Below are 22,901 nucleotides of genomic sequence, written 5' to 3' on the forward strand. Positions count from 1 at the left end.
TCATTACCAGTATCACCGGATTATTATCTTAACGAATATACTTATGTTTATTTTTCCATTTTGTCCCTCATGGAAATCCATGACATCAATTCCAATCGAATGCTCCCTCTTCACACTTAAAATAAAAAGGACTAGGTTTCTACTTGGAGCAGAGTTTATCTAAATCACACACATTATTATTCCTCTCCCTTTATCCTAGAATAATCTATGAAGCCTCAGAAGTTTTCCCATGAAAACAATAATACTGTGCAGACAATGTGTCTTTATGAGGCTTGTTGAGAACATCTTTCTCCATCAAACATGAATCTGTGTTAACACGATGAAATGAAAAGTCTGGATTCTGTCAGAAGTATGAAACTCATTTGGGAAAACAGCTATTAGTTTTGGGGATTTTCACAACACAATAATCACCCTGCAGATTTATAGATAAACATGAGACTCAAATTTCCAAAATAGTCAGTCTAAACTGATGTCCAGCAGAGGTGGCAAGGCAGTGGCCCCAAGTGTCCCTTATCAGTAAACTTCTATTACCTGGTGCTGTCACTCTGAATAAAATACGCAGTTAAGTATAGGGAGAAGATCTCCTGCCTTATCAGCTACAACTTTCAGAGCTTAATTCACACATTCCTCCAACTCCTAAGAACATTTCTTATCTTCCCAATCAAGTGATTTACTCTATCTTTCATTAACAACATGATCCATTTCCACAACCTTTTTCTTTCTCATTTTGCCTTGAAATCAATACGTCCTTCTTAGAGCTTTTACATCAGACACTGTCCCCTTTATTAAACTTTTCTGTTTACTCCTATGTCTTAATCTGCAATCATAGATCAAACAGTCTGTGAATGCCTCTGCTTGTGTGCACAGCTCTACTTAGAAGCACATATACCAACACATGACCAAACCCTGGGGGGATCTGGCTCATCTTCCCTGTCCTCGTTCTCACACCAGTCTTGACCGTGCCCTCACATTGAAGTGTAGGAGCCAAGCCAAGGATGGCTGAGGAATGCTTTAGCCTTGGGTCTCTGAGAGCCTCTGGTAAAAGCCAAGGGTACTGCAGGAGTGCCACCAGAAGACTGAGAATGAAGGCTATGATGGCTCGCCTCCTTGAAACTGACTCAGCTCCTGAGGGACGAGTCAACGGATTCATTGGCATTTCTCTCCAAACTTTGTATGTCACGTGTCAGCACCCCCTGTAAGCACACCATTTCTAAGGGCAGCTTGAGATTAGGGGACAAAGGTGACCCCCACTGAAAGTGTTGCTGTGCTCATCACAGCCTGTCATCCAAATCAGCATTTGGGAAGTGGTATATCCAACACCCAATCAGTGAGTCCTGTTTACAGAATGATCTCACCCCAAACTATCTGGCCAAGGAAAGGAGAAAGGATGTGACTATTCCCACCCAAGTAGCATGCTGTATGGGGAGTTCCCTCCCTCCTCAGAGCAGGTAGATGCCGGGGCCCACCGCTGCAGTCCTAAAGCTGCTTTCTCCTTTGCTGGAAAAAAAGTACTTACTAAGCAGCCTATTAAGGGATATACAGAATTTCCTCTCCTCTAACCCATCCCTTAAAGCAAAAATGCTATTTTCAACATATAGGCAAAAAAAGACCAAAAATTCATAAAAATCAGCATTTGTTCTTAGGCTCCTTTTTTCTACCATTTCCCTAAACCACTTTTTTTAAACATAGCCAACGAGAATCCATAAATGTAACTGAATTAAAAATGTGTTCTTAAAATGTGAAGAGAATACTTTTAGTGTGAGAATATCCTGTCAAAATGAAGAGAAATGTACACGATTTCCCTAAAAAAATATGGTTAAAATAAAAACAAGGAAAGAAAATTAGAGGAAAGATAGATACATACCCTATGTTGACTTTAATTAAAATTAAAATCAAAAGCATATTGTAATACACTGATGGGTTTGGTGGGTAAGAGTGATTTTTCTTATGATTAGATGCTTAGTATCAGGAGACTAGAAATGAAAAGGTATTTAGGAGCCTTGGGAGTTAGCTGTGTTTCTTAATTGTGTGTACGTGAATGTAAATATATATATGTTCATATATATGTGTGACTACGTGGTGTGAATGTTGACATATAATACATACATAACTTTAAAATAATTGAAATTGAAATTGAATTGAAATTCTAATGTCTTTAATGTGACCTAAATTTCAAAGAACAAAGATGATAGTGAGGTGGGACTCAGGCTATTGGCCTCCTCTCCTTGGCTGTTCTGGGGTGTTTCTGCAGTGGAGCTGCCCACCAGTGTACCCCGAGCCATGGGCTGGCGAACGCCTCATTTTTCAGAACCACAGCTGTGGAGTTGACTTAGCAGGTGACGGGCAGCCAAGCTCAGGACCAGACACACACTCACTCCAGACTCAAGCACACCCACACCAGTTACGTCGGTGGGTAAGATGAGGGGGGAGGACAGATCCACACATCACAAGTAGTCACCAAGCACCTCTCTTCCTGGTACTAGGAACACTTTGTGCAAACACTAAGAAGAGATGATTAGATAGGGCATAATGTTTACTTTTAAAATGTCAAAGTGGCCAAAGTTTGTGCTCTTGAGTGGGTCTGCCTATTTCCGTTTGGCTAAAAGAACAGTGGACTAGCAGAGGTCTCCAGAGCCTGTGTTAGGATGGTGGGTGGAGAGCTTCTTGGATGAGGCAATTATTCCAGAATGACAATTCCGGTCACCCAGAATTCAAATCAAGATTGACAACATTTTATTAAACTTACTAAGTAACCAACCGTACGTTTTGACCTATGTCTGCAAATGACGTCACATTGATTTTTAAGATCCAAATGTCCTCTCTCGTGATGGCACGATGTCAACCTCTTCCGAGGCTCCAACAGTTATTTGTTAGTATCTCCGAAGGGAGGCTGGGCATGAAAGCAGAGCTGATCAGGGTCAGCGTCTTCTATTTGTTCTTTGGCCCCAGCTCTCACCTCCCACGTGTCCATTACCTCTAGCCATGAATCGCCTTGGAGACCCGCAGGCATAGTTGACTGTGCCCAAGGTGAGAATACCGTTGTAAACAAATACCATTGTAAACACCAAGTTCTCAGAGCTGCCAGTCTTGGGGTGGCAGAGTCACCTGAGTTCTGTGCAGGGCATGGACACGAATGTGCTTGCCCACCACCTATCTTTGCCTTCTGGGCAGACTCAGCTCCCTCGGAAAGTTTCTCTCTGATGCCATTATTTTCCTCTAAAGAAAATGCTTTTCTCCTCAGAGCCACAAAAATCACTGCACTCTCCCCTTCAGCTGTAGGTTTTCCCTTACTTAGGCCTAGACAAAACAAAGCAATACAACCCCTCCACACTCAAATTAGGAAAAAAAAAAAAAAAAAAAAAAAAAAGACAATCTTTTATCTTAAAAAGTCTGGAGCAAAAAGATTTCCAGTCTATAGCTCTTATACATAGGAAATAACTGGAAGTTTTGAAACTACACAGTTTGGGGTTTGGAGATTGGGATTTTTTTTCCATTTTCTACCCACCAGTACACCCGATCCACCTCAAATAAGGTTCTTGACTTAATTAAAGCTACTTACATAGTACTGTGTACTTCTCTCCTCAGCAGTCTCTGATAACATGTGATCTTAAATGAAGATTAAATCCTGTAGCGTGACAATGGGCTCTTGCATGATGGATTTTTCCAAAGCTCTACTCTAGAAATCCTGGCCCTTTGCTCTTCTGTATGCGAAGCACCGTACCAGATGCTTTGAAACATGCAGAGACAGCTATTCTCCTTGGGATTACAGCCTGGAAGAAAAGGGGGACATATATATGTACATGTATACACACGCACGCACGCGCGCACACACACACACACACACACACACACACATGCACAATTCAATTCCAAGGCAATCTGAATAATCATGATTATTCAGGGGAAGAAGAACATATCTTTGAGTTTTTAAGACAAAGTCTTAGAAGAGTTGAGATTTGATTTAGGAGTTGAAAGATGAATGATGCATTGCCAGGCAGCTGCGAAGGGGATGGGGACAGCAGACAGCCCTGGGATCAGTGGGTAAAGGCACAGATGCAGGAGGTGTGAAAGGATGGGGAGGAAGAAGTGATGTGAAGATCAAAGGTGGACACCTGTGATCATCAAATTACTGAGACAGTTGAACAACCAGCTAAGATGTTTGCACATTATTCTAATTTAAGTGAATGGATGTTAAGTTTTGGGAGTAAGGGAAAATATCATCAGATTTGAGTTTTAAGGAAAATATAAAACCTAGGAGCAAAAAAAAAAAAAAAGTAATTGATAACCTTAAAGTAGAGGAAATTGGGGAAAAGAAAAGTATGACATTAATTCCAATGGCAGAAACAAGGGGTATATATCTCTTGGCAATGCCACTTGACATTCAAAAGCAATGACTATTAATAAGAAATGTGTACCCATCCCTGCTTAGCTCAGGATCAAGTATTAATTTCTTTGATTCTTGGGAAGAAAGCAAAGAAAAATGTTGTGTTGAATTACATAAAGCAAAATGAATCCTACCTAGAAACAGACTCCCTTCTTTTAAGGACACTGTTTTCTTGAAATGGTCTCACAGTTTATGTAACAATAAAAATCAAGAATTGTGCTTGTCTGATTCAGTCTGGAATTGTCTTTAGATACTCTTATCTTGAATCCTGCCATAGCAGTCTGGAAATGTTTTCAAAATTGTTATCCCTTGGAATCTAGAAATATGCCTATTGACCATGAACTGTGAAACCAGCCCAAAAAATGGCAAATGGAATGTGTACGATTATTTGCAGGAACAATTAGGCTAATCATGCACTAATCAAGCTTTCAGTCTTATTTATAGCTGCTCATGCTTCCTGATGGCTTCATTATCCGGCTAAGTCATGAGGAAGATGCTGTCAGTAAAATGAGGAATCCCTTCCCTTAAAGTCAAAACCACTGGATGTCAGGGTGTAGGAAGGGAGAAATGGTTAATTTTTCAATAGGGCAAGTCTCACTTCCTTACAGCATTATCTGGGCTATAATTACCTTCAGAAAGTTTAATTCCAAAACCTCTTTGTGATACTAATGACTGGTTATAATTCCTAAATGTTACCTAATGATTAATTCAAGTGATGGACACTAGGGATTCACATAGCTCAAGAGGTTGAAATGATTAAATGTAGTTTCTTGATATTTTTCTGTTAGTTCTCAGAGTTTTACTTGCGATTCCTAGATCTTTTTCATAGGAAACAAATACTTTCTCCAGATAGCTTCAGTGCTCTCTCACTGATGCCTCTGTACAGCACACACTTGCTCTGATTGAAAGAAACGTATTAATAGCAGAGGTCAGCAAACTACAGCTCATGGACCAAAATTGTTCCAGTATCTGTTTATGTAAGATGTACGAACTAAGAACAGTTTTTATGTTTTAAACGGTTGGTTAAAAAAATAAAAATAAAAATAAAAAATAATATTTCTTGACATGTAAAATAATATGAAATTCAAATTTCACTGCCCATAAATAAAGTATTATTGAAACAAAATCATGCCCATTCATTTATGGGGCGGCTTTTAAGCTACAAAGGCAGAGTTAAGGAATTGAAACAGAGATCCTATGACCCACAAAGGCAAGAATATTTACTATCCATCCCTTTCAAGAAAAATGTAGCCAAACTCCAGTTTACAGCATTCCTGGAAAAAAACCTTATATAAGAAATCAAGTATTCACTTTTTTTTTTAACCCAATGAGTTTTTTAAAAAATTATAACTATCTAACAAGAGAGCAACAGGGTGTTTTCCGTTAACAGGGTTTTGGTTTGTGTGACAGCAATAGGAGCATTCTCACTGGTAGCTGAAAGTATGCAATTTTTGAACTATGTGGAAAAATAGGGGTGTGCCAGTAAAAGAATACATGAAAGGACATAGTGTAGGCCTAAAATCCCTGCAAGGCTTGAGAAAACACAACGAGTTACAGAACGTGTGACTGTTTGTGTTTCTTGCTGGCAGGCATGTGAAACGGAACTATTTATAGTGAGTCAGGCAATGGCTAAATGCATGTTAGCTGAAGAACTGCTTTAGGAAAGAACACGGAACAGTTCCTTGGGGGAGGAGGGGAAGAGAAAAATCTCCCTTAAGTGATCCCCAACAGAAAAAAAAGTCAAAGAGAAAGGAGAATGTGATTATACATATGAAAGCATGAGAGGGCGTGGCTAGCATCTGACTCAAAAACTAGTCAATTCTGAGGACTCGACTGTGCCTCCCTTGTGTCACTGGCACAGCCAGGAGTGGTCATGGGTTCAGTCCGCCAATCGGGCACCTTAAACCCATTTCAATGCATAGCTTGCATTTCCAGAGCGTTGTTCAAGGCATTTCTCTGACAGCTGGGAGAAGCCCCATCCAGACTAGGACCAGTTACCCATCACAGCTCAGCTGAGAGCACCCACCCGCTTATCAAACAGGTGAGGAGAGAGAGCAACCTTTCAAGGCTTCTGTCTTTATTTTCTATTTCCTACAGACCAAGAAAAGAGAGCCAGGCTAAATGACTTGAGGCCTCCAGGACAGCTTGGGGGATTGACTGGCCTCACAGCACGTGCGTCAAATGAGCAAACCCAGGCGCCACTGTGCAGCCTCCAAGGTGAAGCATTTCGGGGTGTTTAGAGCCGAAGACCTTCGCTGCAAACACATTTTAATAGACATCACCAGGATGCCGTCTTCTTCTTTAGGTCACAGGATCCGTTCTGAGCATCAGGATTCAGATATCTGGACCACACGTCTGTGCAACTGGCATCACAGAGTCAGAACGCGCCACTTTCGGGGACAGCTGTTGCTCTGAGGCTAGTGTCAGCCCACTGCTTCCTCGCATAGCCATTGGCTGTGTAACTACCTTCGCTTTGTCGCTCAGTATCTGGTTTTGATTTGATTGCCTTAATTTATTCCTTCAGTTCATTGAATTTGAGCAGCTACTTCAAGATTCACTCAGCCTTTTTGCTCTTATCACCTCCCCCCGCCCCCTTGCAAACAGCTCCTTGTTTCCCAAATATTGAGAAAAGAAGCATTTTCCTTTTGCTACAACAAGTAAATTGTTCTTAACTAACTGGGTGGGTTTAATCTGATAGATCTGATACTACACTTGCCCTGGGTTGACTCTACCATTATTCTGAGGTCTCGTGTTAGTTTTTGTGGCCGCCTCCAGTAATTGAACAAGCGACATACCATAATTCAGCAACTTGCTTTTTAGCTGCTGCTTAGCTTTACTCCAAGTGTAATCCCTCAGAGTCTTCATTTCTCACTCAACAGGCTCAGTTAGGGCCTTCACTTAGAGTCAGAATGACATTGTGTGAACCAGTAATATTTCTAGCACTGTTTGAAAATTGACAATCACCACCTACAATGCAATGAAGATGAAAAAAAAAAAAGCAATAATGGGAAATGAAGTAAGTGCTGGAGACTGGCAATCAATGAGAAGTACTGAGAGCGTCATGGGTGTCTAACACTTGCAGAAGTTAAGTTCTAAGTCCTTGAATAGACAGGTTTTTTTAATCTACCAAGAGCATTATATGAAACGTACAAGTATAAAGTGTTAGAAGGTGTATTGATTTTATTTTAGAAACACTTAACATGTAGAGATAAAAAAAAAAAATTACCCCTCATTCTATTGCATTGTAAACTGTAAAATAACACTTACCTAGACTCTACTGTTTTAGCAAAATGTTCCATACTGTGTTGATGGCTAAGAATTGAATTACCTCTCTGTGGAAGACAGAAATAGAAGGTATTCAAAAGGAGTCATTACAAAATCTCTTCAACTAATCAATTAAAAGTGGCAGACAGTGGGAGGGTGTGAGTGTTCCAGCAAACACAGAGCACTGTCTAATGTGTGCTAATCAGGTCTTTAAATTTATGACATCCAACTTATGACATGCAGGAGCCCACAGGATTTGGAATAAAAGGGCCTATGCGGTTCTGGGCAAGTCACCTAAATTTCCCAAGTCTTACTTTACATGGCTTACTTTAGCAGGCACAGAAATACTGGCTTCCATAGAGTTTGAAAATGAGATAAATGAGCAAAGTATTTATATACGATCATTTGGTAAGTTGGGGAATAAGTACATGAAAGTGATTTGGGTTCCACAGACTTTCTTCTGTCTGATACCACTGTTACTGATATTGATAATAATTTTTGTTTCTTGAGCACTTGCTATATACTAGGCCCTCTGCTAAGGGCCCAAAGCACCCTTTTCCAATCTGTATGACAATCTTGAAAAATTGTACATTTATTACCACTTTGACTATAGGTCACATTTTCTAGGACTTTAGTTTCCATTTTTATATACACAGCTTGTCCACCTCTATATTTAGATAAAGGCCTAAATACTGAACTACATCTTTCTCATCTGTTAAAAACCCATCTTCAAGAGTTCCTCTCATTACTCAGTAGTAATGAACCCAACTAGTACCCATAAAGATGTGGGTTCGATCTCTGACCCTGCTCAGTGGGTTAAGGATCTGGCGTTGCCGTGAGCTGTGGTGTAGGCCGGCAGCTATAAGCTCTGATTTGACCCCTAGTTTGGGAACTTCCATATGCTATAGGTGTGCACCCCCACCCCCCAAAAAATAGTAAAAACTAGCTTCAGCATCACCAGACCCCCACAATAGGCCTAGGACCCATCCCCTTTGCTTCTTTAGTGACAATTCCTACTTCCTGTGAGAGTTTAGACAATACCACAGGTCAACATAAGCTACATAGAGACTTTGGGGGAGGGAGGCATAGGAAATCTTCTGATTTTACACAGAGGACAAAAAAGCAGTGACCCAGGAAAGAGGGATCAGAGATAAAATTGGAATTGTAGGTCTGTGGCTGAAAATGTTAAGGGTACTATTCATTAAGGGGAAAAAACAAAAAACTGTCCCTTTAAAAATCTATCTCTTCCACTACGTTTGCTACTTACTTTAGAATTGATTGGCCAACAGGGACGTGTTTTATTGCACAGAGAACTCTATCCAATATTCTGTGATGGTGTATATGGGAAAAGAATCTGAAAAAGAACACATGTGTGTATATGTATAATTGAATCACTTTATTCTACAACAGCAATTATCGCAACATCATAAATCCACTATACTCCAGTAAAACTTTAAAAAATAAAGAATCTTGAGGGAAAATGCTTCCCTTTATGCTTTGCAGACTTAATTCTATAATTTTCAGGTGGAAGAAACAACTTGATGAATGAGAGTGGAGGGATGGAGCAGAAGGAACAAGAGGCAGTGAATCACTCTTCTGCTGTGGTTCCGGAGCCGAGCTGAGGACACAGCTCCCAGGCCTTGCTTTGGCTCCAAGCTCCAAAGTGACTCTGCCTCGGGGGGTGGGGGTGGGGGTTCCCTGAGTCCCCTCCTCACATCACAGGTTTTGCAAGGGAACCAAGCAGACACTCACTGTACTCTAGATGAAATCCCTTATGGGTTTTTGGTACAGAGAACAACCCACTGCTAATTTTCAAAGAGATCCTATGAGCTGTGTGGAGGAGAGTCAGTTTCTGAATGAGAAAATTGATCTTCAAACAGATATTCTTGTTTTCATCCTGTAAATCCAGAGAAATTTCTGTGAGCAGTTCTGCCGAGCCCAAATCAGCTATTGTCATCGAGCCATCATTTAAGCAAGCAAGACCTGCTATGGTATTCATGGCCCTTCATATCTTTTGACTTTGAAGGCCTCGTCCTCCATAATATATAACATAATCTCTATATACACAGTTTTATAACTGTGTTGGTATAAAGATAAATATATTCATATTATGGATTGAAACATTTTATTTGACCTAAAAACTCATTTTTCCTGCTGATTTTAAAAGAAATGAAAACATTTTCATGGTCTCTTAAAGGAATAATGGGCGTCAGGCACTGGGTCTGCCATGCAAAATAGCTTAGTAGAGCCTGATAGAGTTTACTTTTTAAATGATGAATTTCTTTGACTATGTTCATAAATAATAATTCTCATTTATTTATTTATTTATTTTTCTCTCTTAAATTAAACTGCTTTGATCATATTTTGACATCAGGGTTATAATACCTTGATTAAAAATAATAGAGAATTTTCTATTTCTATATTTGGGAATGAATTAAATGTAGAAATTGTCTTTTCTTCAGATAAAAACCTATCTATAAAATTGTTTGAGCTCAAATGTTTGAAGAAGGGGAAGTTCTTGAATAATTTTTTTCATTCCTTTTTGGTTTATGGTCTAATCTGTGTTTTTTCTTCTATGTAAGCCAATTTTGCTAGAAATGTTTTCCATTTTACCAGGCTTTTTCTAATATTTTTATCCATTTATATATTTTAAGTTCCTCAAAATTTTATCTGCTCTCAATCTGTGGTTATCTAATCATTTTTGTTCTTAAAGTTCAAATGGCTTTCTTTCTCTTTTTCTTGATTTTTTGTGTCAGAGAGTTGGCTAATTTCAATCACTCTTTGAAGTGAGATCTTTGAAGTGTATTGATCAAATTTACCCTTATGCTTTTTCCTAATTTTTATTTCTGTTTTTATCTTTATTGTCCCTTTTCTCTCATTTTCCTTTGCTTTTATAGTTTCTTGGACTGAATGCTTATTTCATTTATATTTACTCTCTATAAATTAATAATGAAATAATTTAAATGATATATTTTCTTCTGATTTTAGCTTTGGTTACAGGCTATAAACTTTTGTGTACAGTATTTTATTTGGTGATTTCTGAAAAGTTTTTGTCATTTTAATTTCCTCTTAATTAAAAAAAATTGTTCAGCAGGATTCTTTTTTTAAAAAATTCTAGATGATTATTTTTGTCATAGCTAAATCTTTAAAAAATTATTTTCCAAAGACATAAAAAAAGTCCAACCAGCATATGCAAAGATTCTTAACATCACTAATCATTAGGGACATGCAGGAAATGCAAATCAAAACCACAATGAGATATCACTTCACACCTGTCAGAATGGCCATCATCCAAAGGGCAAGAAATAACAAGTGTCCATGAGGATGTGGAGAAAAGGGAACCCTACTGCACGGTTGGTGGGAATGTAAATTGAGGCAGCTGCTATGGAAAATGGTATAGAAGTTCCTCAAAAAATTAGAAGTAAGGAGTTCCGTAGTGGCCTAGCTATTAAGGACGCAGCATTGTCACTGCTGTGGCTGAGGTCACTGCTGTGGTGTGGGTTCAATCCCTGGCCTGGGAACCTCCAGATGCTGTAAAAGTGGCCCCCCCCCAAAAAAAACAAAAAAAACCAAAAAACAAAAAACTAAAATTACCATATACGACCCAGCAATTCTACTCCTGAGTGTATATCCAAAGAAAATGAAAACAATAATTCAAAAAGATACATGCACTCTAGTGTTCATAGCAGCACTATTTACTAAAGCCAAAATATGAAACAACTTACGCATCCATTGATAGATAAATGGATAAAGATATAGTCTATATCTATATCTAAAGATGGAATACTGGTCAACCATAAAAAAAAAAAAAAAAAAAAAAGAAATCTTGCCACATACAGCAACATGGATAGACCTAGAGGATATTATGCTAAGTTAAATAGGTCAGACAGAGAAAGACGAATACTGTATGATTTCACTCATATGCGGAATCCAAAAAAAACTAAAGTCATGGATACAGTGAACAGATTTGTGCTTGCCAGAGAGGAGGGGTGTTGGGAGGTAAATGAAATGGGTGAAGGAGATCAAAAGGTACAAACTTCCAGATATAAAATTAAGAAGTCATTGGGATGTAATGTACAGTATGGTGACTACAGTCAATGATATTGTAGTACGTATTTGAAAGTTGCTCAGAAAGTAAATACTAAAATTTCTCATCACAAGAAAATAAATTTTTTTAACTTTGTATGGTGACAGATGACAATGATTTATTATAATGATCATTTTGCAATGTATACAAATATCAAATCATTAGGTTGTACACTCGAAACTAATATAATGTATCTAATGTAAACTAATATGATGTATATAATTATTATATATCAAGCAATAAAATAATAAATATCTGTTTTTACTTCATCATGCTAAAAATGTGGCCCTGTATATTTTCTGCTGTGAAATTTACTAAGATTTTTTTCTTCTGGGCTAAGAATTTTTAAATGTTCTGAAGACACTGGGAAATAAGATGCATTCTCTAGGTGGTAAAAGTTCAATACATATATTTAATTCTACCTTATTGTTTGTACTAGTCAGATTTTATATATCTTCAATGATTTTTCTACCACATTAATTAGTTGAAGATTAAAGGAAATGTCAAAAATCTCTACAGTTTTTCTTTTTTTTTTTTTAGGGCCACACCTGTGGCATATGGAAGATCCCAGGCTAGGGGTTGAATCAGAGCTGCAGCTGCCAAACTACACCACAGCTCACTGCAATGCCAGATCCTTAATCCACTAAGCAGGGCCAGAGATTGAACCCACATTTTCATGGATACTAGTTGGTTTTGTTACCAGGAACTCCCAGTTCTTTGTTTTTATACGTGTTTCCTTTTATTATTTGGTGCTTCTTTTTTTCTTTATGTATCGCAATGTGAAGTATTCAGTCAATGTTAATTACAATTGCATCTACATAATAATTTACACACTTTGTCAAGATAACACACTTACTTCAGTTCCACGATTGCATTGTCTATCTTGTGTTGTTTTTCATCTGATATTAACTGTTGCTTTCTTGCTTTCTTTTTATTTACCTAACATCTGATATTTTATTTTTTTTTGTACCATTTTTTTTCATAAGCTTAGCCTATCAGGGGTTTTAATATTCGCTTCAGGATGATTTATTCCCTTTTGTTCTTTTGTGTCTTTGAGATATTTAACCCATTTACATTTTTCTCAAAACAAATATTAAAACTTCTATCATTTGATTCTAAGCTGTCTCAGTTGGATTTTTTTTACATTTTTGTTTTTGCGTCTAGAGAATTCTTTTTATTTTTTTCTTTCGATATATGGACTATTCTTTTTTGTTCCTTTATTTTGGTCTTCCTACAATTTTTTTTGAAGCTACAAATCAAATCTATTTATTTATTTATTTATTTAATTTATTGGCCCATCCAGTCCTTACTTTGTTTTATTTATGTTATTCTTCCATTTGTTACCTTATTTTTCCACAATAGGATTAACATCTTCCAAATTCTTTTTTCCCCAATATAATTTTTTTTTCTACTGTACAACATAATGACCCAGTTACACACCATGTACATATTCTATTTTTCACACATTATCATGCTCCATCATAAGTGACTAGACATAGTTCCCAGTGCTACACAGCAGAATCTCGTTGCTAATCCATTCCAAAGGCAATAGTTTGTACCCATTAACCCCAAGCTCCCCAACCACCCCACTCCCTCTCCATTCCCCTTGGCAACAACAAGTCTATTCTGCAAGTCCATGATTTTTTTTCTGTGGAAAGGTTCATTTGTGCCTTTACTAGATTTCAGATATAAGTGATATCATATGGTATTTGTGTTTCTCCTTCTGACTTACTCCACTCAGTATGAGAGTCTCTAGTTCCATCCATGTTGCTGCAAATGGCATTATTTTGTTCTTTTTGATGGCCGAGTAGTATTCCATTGTGTATATATACCACATCTTCCTAATCCAATAGTCTGTCAATGGACAATTGGGTTGTTTCCATGTCTTGGCTGTTGTGAATAGAGCTGCAATGAACATGTGGGTACATGTGTCTTTTTTAAGGAAAATGGGCAAAAGACCTGAATAGACATTTTTCCAAGGAAGCTGTACAGATGGCCAACAAGCACTTGAAAAAAACGCTCAACATCAGTTCCTACAATTTTGAAAGCTATATTCTCTGCTTTTCATTTTGCTGACATTTAACCTTGCATTTTGTGGAAGTACCTTTAACCTCATTTTTTCTAATTAGTAGACACAAAAATGAAACGCTATCTTTTGAATGCTTGAACCAAATATATTTAAGGCTTTTTATTTCTTCTACCTGCATCTTTAATTTTCCGTCTTTATTAATGCAATGATTTTGAATGCAGACTATTACCATATTTTTACTATTATTTCTACTTTAATAAAGAATCTTTAACATTTACATTTAGTTTTTACCAGACTTTTCCTCCTCTCCTTTCTGTATTTCTGCAGGTTTTTGTGGTGGGGGGGAAATGTTCAAAACTTCTTTGTGTGGTCTGTGAATTTCCCACTGTTGAGCTTATAGTTGTTATGAAGTCTTGATTGGTTGGAATAGATCTTCAAGTACTTTTTTGGCTACACCCATGACATGCAGAAGTTCCTGGGCCAGGGATCAGACCCAAGCCACAGCAGTAACAATGTCTGATTCCTAACCCTCTGAGCCATCACAGAACTCCTTCAAGTTTTTTGTTTGTTTGTTTGTTTGTTTAAGAAGAGATCACCAGTGCTCTTTCTGGACTACAGCACCTCTGAATATATTCTTTGGATCTCCAGATCCATACATGCATCATTAAAGACTGTTTTTAAATTCCTAGGGCACAATTTTTTCCATCAAAACCTGAACACTTTGTATCAGTTCTCCTCTTTCCTCATACTATATGAGCTATTAGATTCTTTTAGTTAAATACACTATTATGTTAGTTAACTACACTATTTTCATATTCATTTTTCTCTTATAAGTTCTTAGGATAGCCTAGCTTCCATATAACAGATATTCAATAGGTGTTTCTAAACACCATAGCTGTTCATTTTACAGCTTCTTCTTTGTAGCTGTCACCTATCTTGACTTTCCAGCACCCAACCATTGATCCATTTCATACATTTCCCCTATCTTCCCAAACTGCAAATGATAGGGGAAATCTGGCCCAAGATGGTAGTTCTCCTACCTGTTTCACTTGCTTATTGGTTTCCTGGAGACTGTAAATTCAGGAGAAAAAAATCATATATTTAGGGTCTGTTCAAGACTTGCCACCTGTTTGATCTTTGGCAGCTATCCTGCTTTTCTTCTCATCTATCCTATGCTCAACTCACAACTCAAAAAGATAAGAAATACCCTGGTGTGGAAAACAACCTTTGGAAAGACCCCTACCCCCCTCCATGACATAACTCCTGCCAAGGGCCTTGAGGGCTGTTGGACACCCCAGGGGCAGATATCAAGTTCCATGCACAGTCTCGACTCTTCAACAAACTTACTGCATGACTTACACACATTATTTTGCTTTTTGAGGTTCTTAACTTACTCACATGTAAAATAAGTTTTGGTCAGATGATTTCTAACATTTTTTTCTACCACTGTAATGCTGTGATTTCACGAATCTTTGCAATCAATGATTTTTCCTCAAAGTGAATTTGGTTGTGTGACAATTACAGGACTACAGTATTCCCAGTATTTTCATATAAGGCCTGATATTTATATTTCATCTTAAAACATAGATAATAAGTTATCTGTTAACACATTACTTTTAAAGATTATAATTTGTGTATCAAATATTATAACTAATATACATTTCCAGATATAAAGTTGTGATCTATTGTGATCTAACACAGTTTGTTGAGGTCTTACTTTCATTGTGGGGATGAAATTAAAAACACCGAATGGATAAAAGTCATTATGTGTACATTGTAGTAAAACAATATTGATTATAAAATAAATCTACTTTTCCTATAAATCTCCATTTTAATATAAGTAATTTGACCTCAAGAAACTTATTACTCAACAAGTTGACAGGAAAACTATCAGGAAATAAGAGGTTAAAATGGTGAGAAAGGTACACACCAGATTAGAAGTCATAATGTCAGTGAATATTTTTATTGTGCTTTGTAGATTTCAAATTATTCTCTCTACTGTTAATACTACAAGTACTTTAGAATTTTTCTCATCTCTGGAACCAGAATTTAATTTTTCTCCTTCTTTTGACTATGATTGAAGAGTGATTTATGGAGAAATATATATAAAAAAAAGAAAATATTTGTCCATGGGTCATGTCCCAGGCATTCATTTATCAATCACCTCTTCTAATTTTCATGCAGTCATTCTATATGTAATATTACGTAATGTAAGAAACTAAAACTCAGAAAAGATAACCGGCTAATAAATGGTAGAGCAAAAATGGAACTCTAGGTGTTTCTGACTTGACCATATGTAGCATATAATAAGATTATAAGAAAGAAATGTTAAAAGGCCTTTCTTTGTAACTGGGAAAGTGAGAACAGTTTGTTATATGTTTTACAGAACATTTAAAAACCAATACTGGCTTCAAAATTGATTACAAATCATTTTTTGTTTTTGATTTCACTTTTCACTCACTGTAATAAATAGCTGCCATGCACTTACTGAGAGGCAAGCATTGTGTAAAATACCATATGTGTATGACCTCATTCAATCCTTACACAAACCCAGTATAATCAGAACTATAGTTGTCACCATTTCATAGATTTACATTTTAAGATTCTGACAGGTTAAGTCCTTTCATTTGCCTGAGCTACTGTCAGTAAATGAAAGAAGTGACTCTGAACCAGGGTTTTCCTGAATCAAAGACTCAAACTTAGTCACTGGACTATAACGTCAGGCACTAAGAGCAATGGAGAGTTGCTTCTGCGCTGGCCTTCTGCTAACTCACTGAGTAATGTTGATAACTATTTTATCTTCTCTTGGCCTTAGTTTTCTCCTCTGGAAAAGGAGAAGGTAGAATGAGACATTAAAAATGTCTTCCTTTTTTCAACACACAATGAGTTTCCATGACCTGAAGCAATTCTCAAATGTACTAGGATTATGTTATCCAGACCTCTTCCACCTGACTTTATTTTTAACTAAAAAGAAAAAGAAAAAAAACAAAAAGTCTTGACCTGCCATTTCTGAACTTGAGCCCCACATCAAGTTGTGATTTGGGTAGCACCACTGGTTTCACACTGCCTGTGAAATAAATACTGACAGAAGTCTTTACTCCCTCTGTATAAGGCTATCCTCCAAGCACATTTAAGAATTCGTATGAGAGAGTATAATGGTTTCTAGAAAAAGGACCTTTTCAAATTATTACTTCCTAAAAAGTAGAGTAAAAACATCAAAACCTACATCAGCCCCACTAGAATCTTTACCTTCAAATAAAAATTGGGATAGAAGGGAGAAAAAGTCTTCATTCATTTTAACCATAAAAGTTGTTGGTTGATGGAGAAATCACAAACTGTCCAATTGCACATTTTCCCTTGTAAGTTATTTTAAAATTACGAAATATACACACCAGTGTACTGTACCTATATGTGCAATGTGACCATAGAATACATCTTAAGAACTACAATATTAGGAACACCTTAGAATCCCCCCGTGGGCCTCTCAGATCACATCCCCAAACCATCCTCTTGAGCTAACCACTACCCTGAGTTCTGTATTAAATATTCCCTTGCTTTTCTTTATAATTTTGTCATTTGTGTATATACCACAGATGCAATTTACTATATGTTTTCATTTATGATTTGCTCTTCTCATTCCCTATTACTCCTTTAAGATTCTTTTATGTAGAATATGTAACTGTGGGGGATTTTTGGTCAGCGATTAATAGCATTCCATGGTATTACACATACTACAATTTATTTCTCTGTTCTACTGTTAATAAGTCTGTGGTTTGTTTCTGGCTTTGTTCTTGTTTTTGCTATTATAAAATATGAACATACATTTATCTATTTCCTGCTACACCCACAGTAGTTTATCTAGCATTTATTCATGGAAGTGGGGGTTGTTAGATTTTAGGATATGCACATTTCAGCTCTACTAAACTAGTTTGGTTTGATAGTTGGAATCGCTTAATGAATTTATTGTAAATATTTAATATTCTAGAGTATGAAAGAAGTCATAATCCTGTTGAGCTCTAAATTCTGGCTTCCTAGCTGTAGCTCAAGCATAACAAAAAGATACTGTGCACAGTTATGGCTTTAACCAAGATGTAAGTAAAACCTACTAGAAGAGCAGAGTGAACTTGAGTTGGGTTACTGAAATAAGGATAAATCATTAGTGCATAAAAACTGAAAGAAAATCAGCTTAGAAATGGATAAATGGATGATATAGGAAACCATTCTATTTCCAGAAAAATGATTTAGAATGATAGGCAGCTTGTTTCTTTTCTATGACTAATTATATATGTATACCCCTGAAGATGACCAGTGAGCTGTCAATTCTGGATTGATAAATGCAAGCTTGCAAACTGGGAATACCAAGTAAAGGATCTATACTGAATCTTCCTCCCATTCTTCTCACCTATACCTCATCATTCTCCCTCCCCAGCCCACTCCCACATTTCCATTTATTCTACTTCAGTCATTATGAATTCCAAGAATAACTCTATTCATGCTCTTTGCAAAACTCCATGAGCATCACCGTGCAGTAGGGAAAATAGCTCAGAATTTCCTAAATAATGGACATCCTAAGGAGTATGTTCTTAGAAATATAAAAGGCAATACAGAGTTCATGTTTGTTTTATGAGTTTTCCTTTTTCCATTATGGAACTTCTTGGAAGTCATCCCAATGGCCCGCAAAAAGAAATGCCTAAATACCCATCTTTAAAAGCTTTTTCCAGCCTGGATGCCATGAACCTCAGTAGGAACTGAGCTAGTCTGAGCAGACAGTAACTCGCATGTCAAATAACACTGTTGTGGTATAAATAAAGTATCCTGTGCCTCTCATATACCTGTGGACTGTGGCTAATCAAAGTATGTAGATAATCTTGTGAGGAATAAAGGGTAATGTATTTAACATCAGCATTAATCTAGGAAGTTTTTTATCCTCTTAATGAATGGATATATAGATTTCAGCTTGATGGAAAGGAGAAGAAACTTTTGAATTAAAATTGGGTTTGCTCCCAGACTTCAGATAATACTACAAAGCTACAGTAATCAAAAGAGTGTGGTATTGGTACAAAAACAGATATATGGATCAATGGAATTGAATAGAAAGCCCAGAAATAAACCCATACACTTATGGTCAATTTATCTTCAACAAAGGAGGCAAGAATCTAAAATTGGAAAAAGAAAGTCTTTTCAGCAAGTGGTGTTGGGAAAGTTGGACAGTTACATGTAAATCAATGAAATTAGAACACACCCTCACACCATGCAAAAGAAATGAACTCAAAATAGCTGAAAGACTTAAATATAAAACATGAAACCATAAAACTCTTGGAAGAAATCATAAGCAAAACATTCTCTGACATAAATTGTACCAATGTTTTCTCAAGTCAGTCTCTCAAGGCAATATAAATAAAACCAAACAAAACCAAATTGGACCTAATCAAACCTACAAGCTTTTGCATAGTAAAGGAAACCATTAAAAACATGAAAAGACAATCTATAGAATGGGAGAAAAGATCTGCAAAACAATGTAACCAACAAGGGCCTAAACTCCAAAATATACAATCAACTCATACAACCCAACAACAGAAAAAACAAATAGCCCTATAGGAAAATGGGCTGAAGACCTAAATAGACATTTATCCAAAGAAGACATATGGATGGCCAGTAGGCACATGAAAAAAATCTCAACATCACTAATTATTAGAGACATGCAAATCAAAACTACAATAAGGTAATACCTCACACTAGTCAGAATGGCCACCATAAATAAGTTTACAAACAACAAATTCTGGAGAGGGAGGGAAGAAAGGGGTACCTTCCTGGGAATGTAAATTTGTATAACCACTATGGAAAACAGTATTGAAGTTCCTCTGAAACCTAAAAATAGAATCACCATATGATCCAGCAATCCTATTCCTGGGCACATATCGCAACAAAATTATAATTCAAAAGATACATGCATCCTTATGTTCATAGCAGCACTATTCACAATAGCCAATACAGAGAAACAACTTAAATGTCCATCAACAGATGAGTGGATAAAGAAAATGTGATGCATATAGACAATGGAATACTACTCAGCCATAAAAAGAAATAAATAATGCCATTTGCAGCAATACAGATGCAATTAGAGATTATCACACAAAGAAAGACAAATACCATATGATATCACGTATATATGGAATCTAAAATACAGCACAAATGAACCTATCTACAGAAGAGAAATAGACTCACAGACATAGAGAACAGACTTGTGGTTACCAAGGGAGAGGTGGAAGGTAGTGAGGATGGACTTGGAGTTTGGGGTTAGCAGATACAAACTATTACATTTAGAATGGATAAACCACAAGGTCCTACTCTATAGCACAGGAAACTATATCTAATCTCCTGGGACGGACCATGATGGAAAAGAATATATTTGTAAAAATATATATAGAACTGAGTCACTTTGCTATATAGCAGAAATTGTCACAGCATTGTAAATTAACTATACTTTAATAAAAAATAAAAAAATAAAATTGTTTTTGAAATCTAAAAATTTGGGAACAATTGTAAAATATACATCTGCACCTCTAGTATTATACGTGTGTGTATGCACATGCAAACACACATATACATGTCTCTAGACATATTTTATAAAAACCCACATTGCCAGAAGGATGTGAGAACATTAAGAAAAAATGTTCTGTAGCAATGTACCTTCTAGTTCTGAACAGCATTTTAAATTATTAAACATAAGACCATTTGTACTCGAACATCTTGTTTGTAAATAGATAAATTAGAGAATACCATTATTCAACAAGATTTCTCACACTGCGAATGGAACATAGGGTCCCTTTTAGCTGCATCTTTGTAAACATACTTTATAAATCACTAAATACTTAATAGAAAGAGGATCAAAACCTGAGTTGATTAAATATGAATTAGAAAATAAGATGGTGCAAAAAATGAATAGTAGTAAATACCTTTTATTATTTAGGTTTTGAAAAACTGAGGTTCATTTTTTTCTTCATTTTGCCAATTCAGTTTTGTTACTCAAAAACACAATTTCTTCCAGACCAGAGAGTAGTTATGAGCAGCCTTGAATATATATGTGGGCACATTTTATTTTCTCTTCATTTGAGAAAAAATTTCCTTGTGTGGAAGAGACTGATCATTTTTAATTAGCATAAAAATGACACTCCTCCTTACAACTCAGTTTTATAATTAAACTTGCCACAGAAAATAAAAGGAACAAGAACGATTCCTCACATGGCTAAGACTCAACATAAGGATTTCTCTTGCTAACGCCCCTCAGAGAACTGTTATGGAAAATCACTAAGCTGGCTTCTGACAGCATTTTCATATATAAAACAAAATATAAATGACAATATTTTCATTACTGTTAATAATGCAAATATTGATGTCTAAATGTTTACACTCTGGAAAAATATGAGATGAAAGCATGACAATAAAATGTGTTGATCACTAAAATAAATGTTTTTTTAATTTATAAAAAACAACCTCATTATATGGGGTTACATCTTCTCCACTTAAAGTAAAAAACAAAGTGAAGCAAATATACCAAGAAAAATGATAAACTTAAGAAAAATTCCTAATTAAATGACCCATGAAGTGCCTGCTCTTGTTTGTTTGCCTTCCCCCCTCCCCCCACCCCACTCGCAGGTCATTCAATAAATAACAGGCTTGAGAGCATTTGTGTAAGCAGTGTCTTGGCACCAGGGAAAGGTAAGATTAGAACTAACTCCTGCAGTCAGTCCTGGCAGCCTCACTAAAATGAACAGTTCTTTGGTGCGAACTGATGCTCAGGAGATTATGTGCAAGGCCGTTCATCCTTTGTATCTGCTGTGTTTACAGATGTGCAGATGCAGATACCCCCCCACACAAACAATGAACAGCCATTTGAGAGTATTCACATCTATTACTCTTTTAACACAATCATCTCTTGCTTTAGCTCTTTGGTAGAAACTTTTCTCTTCCCACATGGAAATAAAATGTTGCCATGCAAAACAAAGATCTGGCCAGTGAGAGTTAGAGCTTTCTGCTGCCTGTTTGGAGAATGAGGGTGGCTTTTGTGGAAGTATTTGCAGACCGTGGCAAGCCTATCTGCTCAAAAACAAAGGACATCGATAAAGCTGGACTCCTCGTAAAAGGCTGGACCTGAGTCTCAGTGGTAGCCACTCCAGAGGAGTTCATCTATTCAGAAAGACACAATTTCCTCTGAGCAGATGGTTCCAGACACTTAGTAAATTCTTTCTCATTTTGAGAGGACTCTGGAAACCTAGCTTTTCCTCCACTTGCACACTGCTTCCACACTGCAACAGGATCCCTTTAGCTACCAGATATCTAGCTCACAGGGATTTTCTAGTGTTTCATCCCTTAGAGTAAATTCATTTTCTTCCCCAAAGCAAGAGGGTACATCTTTTTACATGTTCAGACTTTGTTTCTGCCTTAAAAATATATCATCAGCTTACTCAACATGGATATGATTAGGCATAAAACATACCAAGAATAGCAATGTTTAATTCTACTTTCTAAAAAAGCATAAACAAGCAGGCATTGACCATTAGCAAACCATTCCTATTTTTCCTTGGGGTGTTTAAGTTTTGACTCCTTTAAATGCATGCCAATTCATGGCACTGTAATTTAGGATTTGTCTAATTTGTCTAATCCTAATCTGCAATTTAGGATTGTTCCATCTTTAAGGCTAATGGGTAGGAACAAGTCGCTTGGTCCAGCTGAATGCCCTGGAGTAAAGAACTCTCTAATTTAGGTTGGCTCATGTTATACAGTATATAACTCTCACACCATGATAAAAACTTTTTTTGGGGAAAAGTAATTCCCCAAAGAATTTATGCCTAAAGTTATAGAAATCCTCCAAACCCAGGATGTGAATGATTCAAGGAACACCTTACAGATATCAGAGGTCTCCTGAATCAATGAATATTTCATGTTTTCATGGTATAAATTCAGCTCGTTGTAGAAACTCCTGAAAGCACCAGTATTAGCTCTTTGAGTTACAAGTGACAAAAAAATCCACTCAAAAAAGGATACAAAATAAAAAGGAGTCCAACAGTTCATGTAACTGAAAAGGTCAGGGAACAGTTTCAGGCAGAAGTTTTTTTTTTTCTATGTATACTTCTTTC

At 36.6% G+C, this 22,901-nt stretch overlaps 1 long non-coding RNA gene across 1 annotated transcript in view; it reads right to left on the reverse strand.

Annotated features, from left to right (window-relative positions):
- LOC106508874 (uncharacterized) overlaps nucleotides 1-22,901 on the reverse strand; it is a 206,202-nt gene that overhangs the window by 69,404 nt on the left and 113,897 nt on the right. The window contains 3 exon segments of the long non-coding RNA NR_201404.1: nucleotides 3,560-3,770; nucleotides 7,652-7,716; nucleotides 8,916-9,002. This is a non-coding gene — a long non-coding RNA (uncharacterized LOC106508874).

The sequence above is a fragment of the Sus scrofa genome, chromosome 1 (genome assembly GCF_054392235.1).
Source record: "Sus scrofa isolate SSC_HxYL_T2T_F1_AM1 chromosome 1, Sscrofa_HxYL_maternal_Yorkshire_Landrace_v2.0, whole genome shotgun sequence".
Taxonomy (NCBI): Eukaryota; Metazoa; Chordata; class Mammalia; order Artiodactyla; family Suidae; genus Sus; species Sus scrofa.